At 37.0% G+C, this 11907-nt stretch overlaps 1 pseudogene; it reads right to left on the reverse strand.

Annotated features, from left to right (window-relative positions):
• Positions 1-7700: 7700 nt before the first annotated feature.
• On the reverse strand, positions 7701-8616 carry LOC134363351 (large ribosomal subunit protein uL10-like; annotated as a pseudogene).
• Positions 8617-11907: the final 3291 nt, after the last annotated feature.

The following is an 11907-nucleotide window of genomic DNA, read 5'->3' on the forward strand; positions in this document are numbered from 1 at the left end:
ATGTCAAACAGAATACTGAGTGTTACCTGACAACAGTGAGTAGGAGGTTTGGGAGTAGGGATTATGTTATGGAGATGGGTAGTAACTCATTAATCTTAACAACTAAGTCTCAAAATAAGAGTTGGGATAGGAATTAGAAGAGATCTTTTAGTCTGTTTCTGTTGTTTATAACAGAATACTTGAAAATAGATAATTTATAAAGAAAAATAAAAGTATTTCTCACAGTTTTGGAGGCTGGGAAGCCCAAGGTCCAGGGGGCACAACTGGTGATGGTCTTCTTTTTGGTGGGGGCTCCCAACAGCAGCACAAGTTATCAAATGGCAAGAATGGCAAGAGCAAGAGCTAACCTTCTCATTCACTCTCCTTATAAAGCCATCAGAACCACATCCATTAAACCCATTAAAACATCCATATTTTTTATTTAAAGATAGCAGCGTATTGAAAAAGGGAGCAACACCAAAGCCAACTATCCAATAATGTTTGTGCCTGTTCCTGGTATCTATTAATTCCATTATAGTAAGTAAGATTTTAGTAACTAAAGGAGAGAGAGAGAGAGAGAGAGAGAGAGAAAGATTTGGCAATTTTATGGAATAGTTGACTTGGGGTTAAGAAAAAACATTAAACTTCCTCTCGTTAAAAAATTTTCCTCTTTTTAAACCAGCTCCATTCCCCTCTTGCCTGCTGATAAATTCTTATCCTAATGTCTATTCTAGGTGATCCTGTAACCCAGCACCCAGCTTCAGACTGTGATCCCCTGGGAAGCAGTGGAATTTCATTAATCTTTTATTTCCCCCTTGTTTATACTGTTGCTGGCATATAGAAAGCATCCAGTATATACTGTCATTAACTGAACTGAAAGCACCCTTTCTCCTCCTTGATTTTCTGGTTTTCCAAACTGAGTAAAATTAGACATAATCATTGTTTCCCTGTAAAAACACAGTACTTTAAAGCCTAAGCAATGCACTATTATTCCACAAAGAGCTAGCATTTTGTTTACAAACTACATTTGCATCTATTAATTGAAGATGGTCTAATGAAAGTAGCAAAAAATTTGAAGCATAGTAAAGTAATAGCCATGAATAATCATCTTGCTACCTGTTATGTTGACAGAAAGAAAAGGTGAAAGCATTTTTTTATCCTGAAATAAAATGCTTGATCTCAGTGTCAATCGTTGCATGTATTAAAAGTCTCGACAGTAATAGTGAAAAAAGAGCATCATTGACTCTATTAATAATCTGGACCACAGGAGAACGTGCAAGTTGCTGCTAAATACATGGCATGTTTTCATAATTATAATCAGCTAAACTGCTTAAGTGAGTGATACTGTTTAAATTAGGAAATTAAAAGTTTAAATTATTTTTCTGCAAATTTGCTACTGCTTCTTAAGGAAGCTAAAGGCTTGAGAGAGAGAGTGATTTGGCATTCTCCATAGCCACTGATTGTGTGCTGTTGACAATCAATCTACAATTTGCCTAGCTGCTTCCAATAAAATATTAATGCAATCAAACCTAAACTGTTTTCTTTCACATTCATCTTCCCATCATAGGTCAGGCTCTAAAGCTCTTTTATTAAAATAAGCCAAGTATATTTGCTGTATAACTGTACATATGTAAATTTGGAAGTCTCATCTTAAGGAGTTCAAGTGATTTTGCAGGCAGCAGGGATTAGGTCTTGATTTTCTATAACTAAATGATTTTCAGCATAGGATTTATTGTTGATATACAGTGTGCTAGTCGAAATGCAGATTACTAAGTGGTATAAGATGAAATTCTGACATTTATAGTACGGTTTGGGAGACAACAATACGTGTAAAAAGGGTAAGAATATAAGACATTTTCTCAAAAGAGTGCTACAGGTTGTAATTTCTAAGGAGGAATGGTTCTCACTGAGGGTCTAGGGTAGTATCAGAAGAGGTTTGGAGAACGGGACATGTACACTTAGGACAGTCAGTAGTATGCAACATCCCTCCCCCCACAAACAAGTGGCTCTGATTCTGCCCTTTACTCAAAAGGAGAGAAGCATTGTAAAAGTGGTTTAATAGGAAGGAAATCTCATTTATTGAAGTCATCATGTATCAAATTAGAGAATTTGATAGTACTTGAACTGAAGTTCTTAAGATTGGGAACTGGACAAATGAAAAAGTAAAGGACAGGGCCTTCTAGCTGCAGAAAAAAAGGAAAACAACAACAAAACAAAACAAAACAGAAACAAGAGGAAAATTTCGAGTATGATTTTGACCTGGAAAAAATGATTGGGGGTGGAGTGAAGTAAAAATAATGGACATAGTCTGGCACAAACAGATTTAAAACATAGTTTTTGAAATTCCAAGAGCAGAGATTTTTTTTCTCAGAATAAATCCCATGACCATCTAGATGGTGACAGAAGTGCTTTTTTATTTAAAGAAAAAAATTATTTTTTAATTGACATGAAATAAATGTACATATTTACGGGGCACAGAGTTATATTTCAACACATGCAAACAATGTGTGATGATCAAATCAAGGTAATTAGTACAGCCATCATAGCAAAAGTTTGTCATTTCTTTGTGATAAGAGCATTTGAGCTCCTCTCTTCTAGTCATTTGAAAACATAGAATAAATTTCTATTAATTATAGATGCTAAGAACTACTATAGGCCACTAGAACTTATTTTTCCTATCTGGCTGTAATTTTGTAATTTTGTATCCATTAGCCAAACTCTCCCAATCCCCTGTTCCCTCCAAACCTTCCCAGCCTCTACTGATCACAATTCTCCTCTCTTTCTATAACTTTTCTCAACATTTTTAGTTCCTACATATGAGTGAGAACATGAGGTATTTATCTTTCTGTGCCTGATTTATTTCACTTAACATAATGTCTTCCAGGCTCACACACGTTGCCTCAAATGACAGGATTTCATTTTTTATGGCTGTGTATGTAGCATTCTGTTGTGTATAGATACCACATTTTCTGTATCCATTCATCTACTCACGGACACCTACGCTGATTTCATCTCTTGGCTATTGTGAGCAGTGCTGCAATAAACGTGGGGGTTCAGATATCTCTTAGGTATTCTAATGTCCTTTCTTTTGGATAAATACTCAGCAGTGGGATTGCAGGAACTTTGATTCTCATACATAACTGAAGTTATGCTGGTCCCAGAATTTCTTTATCCTGGATGTAACTCCAGAAATCCTGAATTTCCTTGGTGGTCATCAAAATTTCCTCATTTAGTAGCAAGAGAAGCCCCAAACTCACTTCACACTGTGTCCTGCCAAGTATGATAACTAAGTGGGGTTCTTGGCTTCACCATTCTATGCAGCTAATGGATCACATCAGTTAAGCAGCTTCTTTCTTCATTCAAAAGAAAAAAAAAATAGTCCGGCTGATTTTGACGCAAAAACTAATGTCTTACCAGGCATCTTTTTGGTTTATGTGTCAATTCAGATTTGTATGTATACACCACAATAACTGAATAACAAAGCTGAGTGCACTAATTGTTGGGCAAGGGAGAGCTGCATCACTTCAGAAACAAATGTTCTGGATCTCCCTAAGCAGAAATATGAAGCACTAGCTTTCAGTTTCTCAACAGTGGCACTATCGACATTTTGGACTAGATGATTCTTTGTTGTATATGTGAGTGGTGTTGGGTGCAGATGTCATATACACTGTAGGATTTTGAGCAGTATCTCTGGCCTCTACCCACTAGATGCCTGTTACCCTGCTCCCCAGAGTGTGACAATCAAAACTGTCTCTAGGCATTTGCAAATGCCCCCTTGTGGGCAAAATCACCCCCTGTTGAAAACCACTGGACAAGATAAAGAGAAAAACAAATAGGAGAAACATCAATTTAGGTAATATTCTGAGTTCTGGACTGGTTGACTCATGAAGCTGATCATAAGCTCTTTTTTAGAAATGGTTCTTATTATTACTTAAATCTCAAAAAGCAGGGTACTCTCAAAAAGGTTAGAGTCTAACACTTCTCACTTGGATGTACCTACTAGAGGCCTGAAGAATTTTTTCTTTAACACCTCACTTTATTGATCGCTATGGTCCCTTAAAATACAGAAGAGACAAGAATTAGGTCATATGTTAATAGTTTCTAGGTCTTTACCACTGTATACATTATAATGAGCAGATACTCTTCGAAGTGGACTTGAATGAAGGTTCTGGTACTCAGCCTGAACAGAGCAGAAACGGTTCATTTTCCTTTTGTTGAAGAATGAGTTTTTTTGCCATTTGACAAGAAAGAAGTTATGAAGCATCATTTAAGACTCTGCAGAGCAGACAAATGAAGATGTGAGATGAATAATAATAACTGCAATCATGTAAGATGGGACTAGAAAATAAATAGTTCAGAGCCAGACTGAATATTCCCCAAACTTGACAAAGAACACAGATTTTAGAAACTGCTAGTGTTTACTTTAGAAGACAAGTTGCCCATCCTTTGATTTGCCTGTGGATTATTCAACTATCCCTGTGGTATTACTCCATGTGCAACAGGAAATGTTAACAATAGCATAGACTTTTCCTCAGCATACTGGTAGAAAAACTAGGGCTAGTCTACTATCCAAAAGTTTTTAGGCCAATGCACTCAGTCCAGTTGTTGTGCTTTTAAGGCTTGTGTGCAGTTGTCATAAGCCAACAATAGAATAACTTTTAGATTTGTGGCTTTAATATCCTGGATTCTCCCATTTATGTGTACCCAAATCCTTCTGATGAGATGAGGAAATGTAATATAAAGTTACTAAATACACGAAACTGATACTATGAATGTCTCCATTGTTTGAAATGATGTCATGTTAAATTTCAATATTATAAAATGATCTGTTCATGTGTTTAGTTTAAAAAAGCCTTTTCACGAAAGGTAAGATGGCTCAGTTCAGGATATCATGTGAAAATCTGATTTAATTCCTTCCTTCCTGCATATACTAATCCAAATTTGCATATGCAGTATATTTGCATATCACCATAGGCACTGTGAAAATGGTTAGAACTGGTTGATCTACAAATATCTTCCTTCTTGTTAACATACCTACTATATTCAGCCTCCCTCCTGGTCTCCTGCATCCAGTCACCCATTCTGGCCAGCCTACACATAAGAACCACAATTGATATCCATATTCTCTGAAACTTCCATGCATGTACTGTTTACATTCCTTCTTGCAAATACATGCTACCTCAATCTAAATTTCATTTAATCTCAGGATTTATTTTTCATCACATACAAACTCCCCTTAGATCTTCTGTCTCTTCCTTATGTGGCAGGCCACCTCATATTAACAGACACTGGCTTTCTGCTTGGAGGACATTTCACACTGGGATTCTGGTGTAAGGAAACTCATTTATTGCTCTGAACCAATACAGAATTTTACTGTTACTCATCTACATTTCTGGGTTTTATATTAATTCATTTACATCATGCATTTCATATTCTTGTTTTAATCACCCCCACACTTCAATGAATAAATCTCTTTTAACAACACTTTGTATAAAAAGGAAAAATAAGTTCTACCAGTTTTTGATGATAAACGTAATAGCAACAATGTGGAATGGCTATCTCCATAAAGTTAATTTATTTGAAGATTGCAAAAATAGACTTATAGTGTAGAAAAGTAGAGAGATTTTAAAGAACAAATGTCAAAACCTTAAGACTGTAGAAGAACAGGAGAGTCAGAATGGTAAATATAGTAGAAAGTATGTCAGGTATGTACTCCTCTGTGGTAAGAAGAAAAGAGACCTGTGAATACTCAAAAACAAACAAACAACAAACAAAACCTCTATCAAGTACAGGAAGAAATTAGCAGATGGCTAAGCATAATAATCAGGTAGAAAAAGTGTCCAACAAGGTATTCAATTATGATGGATTGACCCCTAGCAACTAGAGGAGAGTTTCTCAGAGTACAGACTCAGTCTCTCTTCTTCTGAGAGAGCCTCTGGATGGCCTGCTAGCAACAATGCACTGCTAACAAGTCACATTGAGGAAAACAGCAAGCTAAGGGATATTTCTGGGACAAGGCTTGAGGGAATAAGGGGAAAACCAGGGAGGTGCCAGGAAGTAGGAAAGAAGGGAAGAAAGGAAAAGACCTGCTAAATTTGTGTAAATGATTGAAGCCTGGTTGTCTATTACTTACTACAAATCCCAGGTCGTGGTATAAGCCAAGCAGTTTCACGAGAGATGAAGAAACCAATGATGATCAGCCACCAAAATACAATACATGAATAGCCGTCATCAAAATTAAAAGACTGTCGTAAAGTAGTGAGATCAGACAAATCAGTACCATGCTTACACCTATTTAAGGGACTATCCTGCTCTGAATCATGTGATTCAGGAGGCCTTGCATACTTGTATATCATGAGCACACAACAGTAAATGTATGAAAGAATGCTCAGGCTGGGCAGTTGGCTCAGTTGGTTAGAGAGTAACCTTGGAACACCAAGGCCTCAGGTTCAGATTCCTGTACCAACCAGCCAGCAGGAAAAAACAAAAACAAAAACAAAACAAAACAAAAAAAGAATGATCAGGAACCTTTGTGGCTCAAAATCTCTACTAACCCCTCTGTAGGGCACTTCTTTGAACTAAAAGGAGAATTTTATCTGTGGAAACACTTTGGTAAAAGAAGAAAACCTTTTTAAAAAATTTATCGAAACATAATTGATTGTACATATCTGTGGGGTACAGCATTGCAATATGTGATGTTCAAATCAGGATGATTAGTATATTCAACATTACACAATGTAATTAATCATTTTTTGTGGCCTGTTACCAATTTCTTGACAACCCTCCTCTCCCTCCCCCTTTCCCACCTATGGTGTCCTCAGTTCTATTCTCTCCTTTTGAAAGTTCAATGAATTATTGTGATTGTTGTATCTTTCTTTCTTTTTGTTTTATTTTATTTTTATTTTTTAGCTCTCACCCATGAGTAATGACATGCAGTATTTCTCTTTCTGTGTCTAGCTTATTTCACTTAGCATAATCTTTTCCAAGTTCTTCCATGTTGCTGCAAATGGCAAGATTTCAATCCTTTTTTATGTCAAAGTAATATTCCATTGTGTATATGAACCACATTTTCCTTATCTGCTCATCTGCCGATGGACATTTAGGTTGGTTCTAACTCTCAGCTATTGTAAATAGAGCTGCAATAAACAAGGGAGTGCAGGTATCCCTTTGACATGATGATTTCCATTCCTTTGGGTATATACCAGGTAGTGGGATTGCTGGATTATAGGGCAGATCCTTTCGTAGTTGTTTGAGGAACCTCCATACTGTTTTCCATAATGGCTGTACTAATTGACAGTCCCACCAACAGCGTAGGAGGTTCCCCTTTCTCCATATCATCTCCAGCATTTGTCATTCTCTGTCTTTTTGATAATAGGTCTAACTGGGGTGAGATGCTATTTCAATGTGGTTTTCATTTATATTTCCCTGATGCTTAGTGATGTTGAGACATTTTTTATGTGTATATCTTCCTTTGAAAAAATGCCTGTTTAGATCCTTTGCCCATTTTTTAATTGGGTTACTCGATTTTTCTTTTTTCACTTGTTTGAGTTCCTTGTATATTCTGGATATTAATCCCTTGTTTGATGAATAGTTTGCTAATATTTTCTCCCATCCTGTAGGTTGCCTTTTCACTCTGTTAACTGTTTGTTTTATTTTTTTAAGTAAGCCTTTATTTCCTTGTTTTGCAAATAAAGCTGGCTGTGTTGGTTGCTTTTTGGGGATTAGTTGAAGAGAACATATCCTACATCCTCATCCAACTCCGCCAACTTTTCCTTGGCTTCAACCTTGGCTGGAACTGCAGCAGCAGCAGGAGCAGCAGTGGTGGCAGAGGCCACAGGGGCAGCAGCCACAAAAGCAGATGGGTCAGCCAAGAAGGCCTTGACCTTTTCAGCAAGTGGAAGGTGTAGTCTCCACAGAAAAAGCCAGGACCCACTTGTACCCACAGATGATAGAATGAGGTACTAATGCAACAGTGGGTAACCAATCTGCAGACAAATGCTGGCAACATTGTGCACACCCTCCAGGAAACAAGAATGCAAAGTATTCTCTGTGATGTCAAGCACTTTGGGATTGTAGATGCTGCCAATGTCAAATATCTACTGGATGATCAGCCCAAAGGGAAAGGGGTAGATGTTCACCATGATCAACATCATAGTTCCCACTTTGTCTCCAGTCTTGATCAGCTGAACATCACTCAGGATTTCAGTGGTGCCCCTGGAGATCTTAGTGATGATGCCTAAAGCTTGGAAGACTCGGGCCCCAGACCAGTGTTTTGGGCTGGCACAGTGAGTTCACATGGCACCAACATGGGTGGCAGATAGCCCCTTATTGGCCAGCAGCATGTCCCTGATTTCAGCGAGGTCCTCCTTGGTGAACACAAAGCCCACATTATCTGGGATATGAGGCACCTGCTTCTCCAGAGCTGGGTTGTTTTCCAGATAATCTTGGATGGCCTTGCACATCATGGTGTTCTTGCCCATCAGCATCACAGCCTTTCCTTGGAGGGACATGCAGATCTGCTGCATCTGCTTGGAACCCACATTGTCTGCTCCCACAATAAAGCATTTTGGTAATCATCCAAAAATTGGATGATCTTAAGGAGGTGGACTTCCAGGTCTCCCTGTCTTCCCTGGGCATCATGGCAGTGCATCAGAAATTGCCATGCAGTGTTTAAAGATGAAATCACTCTCATGAGGATGTCTGGCAAGAGTTTTAATGGTTTCTTTTGCTGTGGAAACATTTTAGTTTGATGTAATCCCATTTGTTTACTTTTTCTTTTGTTGCCAGTGCTTTTGCGGTTTTATTCATAAAGTCTTTGCCCAGTCCTACTTCCTGAAGTGTTTCCCCTATGTTTTCTTTTGGGAGTTTTATGGTTTCAGGTCTTATATTTATGTCTTTAATCCATTTTGAGTTGATTCGGGTATATGGTGAGAGGTATGAGTCTAATTTCACTATTTTACATATGGACGTCCACTTTTCCCAGCACCATTTATTGAACGGGTAGTCTTTTCCCCAATGTATGCTCTTGTTGCTTTGTCAAAGATCTGTTGGCTTTAAGTATGTGGGTTGATATCTGGGTTCTGTATTCTGTTCCATTTGTCTGAGTGTCTATTTTTATGGCAGTACCATGTTGTTTTGGATACTATAGCTTTGTAGTATAATTTGAAATCAGGTAGTGTTATGCCTTCAGTTTTATTTATTTATTTATTTTCTCAGGATTGCTCTGGCTATTAGGGGTCTTTTGCTGTTACATATGAATGTAAGGACTATTTTTTTCTATTTTTGTGAAGAATCTCATTGGTATTGTGATGGAGACTGCATTGAATCTGCAGATCTCTTTGGGTAGTATGGACATTTTCAAAATGTAAATTCTTCCAATCCCTAAGCATGGAGGGTCTTTCAATCTTTTGGTGTTGTATTAGTCCGTTTTGTGTTGCTTATAACAGAATACATGGAACTGGGTGATTTATAAAGAAAATGAAATTTATTGCTTACAGTTTCTGAGGCTGAGAAGTCCAAAGTCCATCTGGTGGTGGTGACAGTGACCCAGGGGTCTCACGTTGCAAGATGGTGGAAGCAGAGAGAGCAAAGAGAGAGACCCTACTCTTCTTTTGAAGCTCTCAGAACCATGCCTCTGACCACCATTTTTAATCCATTCACTAGGCATGGTCCTACAATCCAATCACGTCTTCAAGGCTCCACCTTTTGATTACCATAATAGGATTTCCCACCTTCTTAACAGTCATAGTGGGGTCCAAGTTTCTAATATATAAACTTAGGGGATACAATTCAAGCTTCAATGAGTTTGGGGGGGACATAATTCAACCCACTACAGGTGTCCTTAATTTCTTTCAGCAGTGATTTGTCCTTCTTGTTGTAGAGATATTTCACCTCCCTGGTTAAATAGATTCCTGGTCATTTTATTTTCTTGGTGACTATGAATGTGAGCTTGCTTTCTTGATTTCATTTCTGCTAATTTGTTATTTGAGTATAAAAATGCTAATGATTTCTGCATGTTGATTTTGCATCCGAAAATTTATAATCTCTGAGAGTTTTCTAATAGAGGTTTTAGGTTTTTCTATATATAGGATCATGTCTTTGCAAACAAGGGCAGTTTGACTTTCTCTTTTCCAATCTGGATGTTCTTTATTTTTTTCTCTGCTTAATTGCTTAGGCTAGTACTTCCAATAATTTGTTAATAGGAGTGGTGAGAATGGGCTTACTTGTCTTGTTTCCATTCATCTCTAGATAATATTGGTGGTGGGTTTGTCATATATGGCTTTTATTCTGTTGAGATACTTTCATTCTATTTACTAAGAGTCTGGTGTATCACATTTATTTACATTGTACCATCTTTGTATCCCTAGGATGAATCTCAGTTGATCTTGGTGTATAATTTCTTTTGATGTGTTGCTGTATTCTGTTTGCTAAAATTTTGTTGAAGATTTTGGCATCTATGCTCATCAGAGATATTGGCCTGTATTTTTGTTGTTGTTGTTGTACCATTGTCTGGCTTTGGCATCAGCGTGATGCTGGCCTCATAGAATGAGTTTGGGAGAATGGCCTTTCTTTCAATATTCTGGAATAGTTCAAAGAGAATTAGTATTATCTCCTCTTAAAAGTTTGGTAAAATTTAGCAGTAAACCCATCCAGTCCTGGGCTTTTCTTTGTTGGGAGATTGCTGATTACTACTTCAATTTCATTGCTTTTTATTGTTCTCTTCAGGTATTCTATTTCTTCTTGACTCAGTCTTAGTAGTTTGCATGGGTCCAAAAATTTATCCCTTTCCTCCAGGTTTTTTAATTTGTTGATATATTTGTTTATAATAGTCTGTAATGAGTCTCTGTATTTTGGTGGTATTGGTTATAATGTCTCCATTTTCATTTCTGATTTTTATTATTTGTGTCTTCTCACTTCTTTTTAAAGTTAGCCTAGCTAATGATTTGTCTGTTTGTTTATCTTCTCAAAAAAAACATCTTTTTGTTTCATTAATCTCTTGGATTATTTTGGGGGCCTCTATTTCATTTAGTTCTGCTCTGATCTTAATTATTTCTTTCTACCTAGTAATTTGGGGATTAGATTGCTCTTGCTGTTTGCTTTCATTGGGGTATATCACTAGGTTGTTCCTTTGAAATCTTTCTATTCTTTTAGTGCAAGGATTTATTGCAACCAACTTCCCTCTTAGTACTGTTTTTGCAGTATCCCACAGGTTTTGATATGATGTGTCATTATTCTCATTAGTTTCAATACATTTCTTGATTTCTTATTTAATTTCCTCTTAGATCCGTAGGTCATTGATGAGCATTTGTTGTTTAATTTCCATGTATTTGTATAGTTTCCAGAGTTTCACTTTTTATTGATTTCCAGTTTTAATCTGTTGTGGTCTAAAAGATACCTGAAATGATTTCAATTTTATGAGACTTGATTTATGACATAACATGTGGTCTATCCTGGAAAATGTTCCATGTACTGCTGAAAATGTATGTTCCATAGTTTTTTGATGAAATGTTCTGTAGATATCTGCCAGATCCAATAGGCCTAAAGTGTGGTTAAAATCCTGTGTTTCTCTGTTGATTTGTTGACTAGATGATCTGTCCAGTGCTGAGAGAGGGGTGTTCAGGTCCCCAATTGCTATCATATTGGGGTCTCTCTCTTTCTTTAGTTCTTATAGAGTTTGCTTTATATACATCTGGGTGCTCTGGTAGTGGGTGCGTATATATTTATGATTGCTATGTTTTCTTGTGTAGATACTTTTATCATTATATAATGGCCTCTTTGTCTCTTTTTATGGTTTGTGGTTTAAAGTTTATTTTAACTAAAATGAGAATAGATACTCCTGCTCATTTTTGGTTTCTGTTTTCATGGTATATCTCTTTCCATCCCTTCGCTATTACTCTGTGTGTGTCTTTAAAGGTAATATGAGTCTCT

The sequence above is a fragment of the Cynocephalus volans genome, chromosome 14, assembly GCF_027409185.1.
Source record: "Cynocephalus volans isolate mCynVol1 chromosome 14, mCynVol1.pri, whole genome shotgun sequence".
Taxonomy (NCBI): Eukaryota; Metazoa; Chordata; class Mammalia; order Dermoptera; family Cynocephalidae; genus Cynocephalus; species Cynocephalus volans.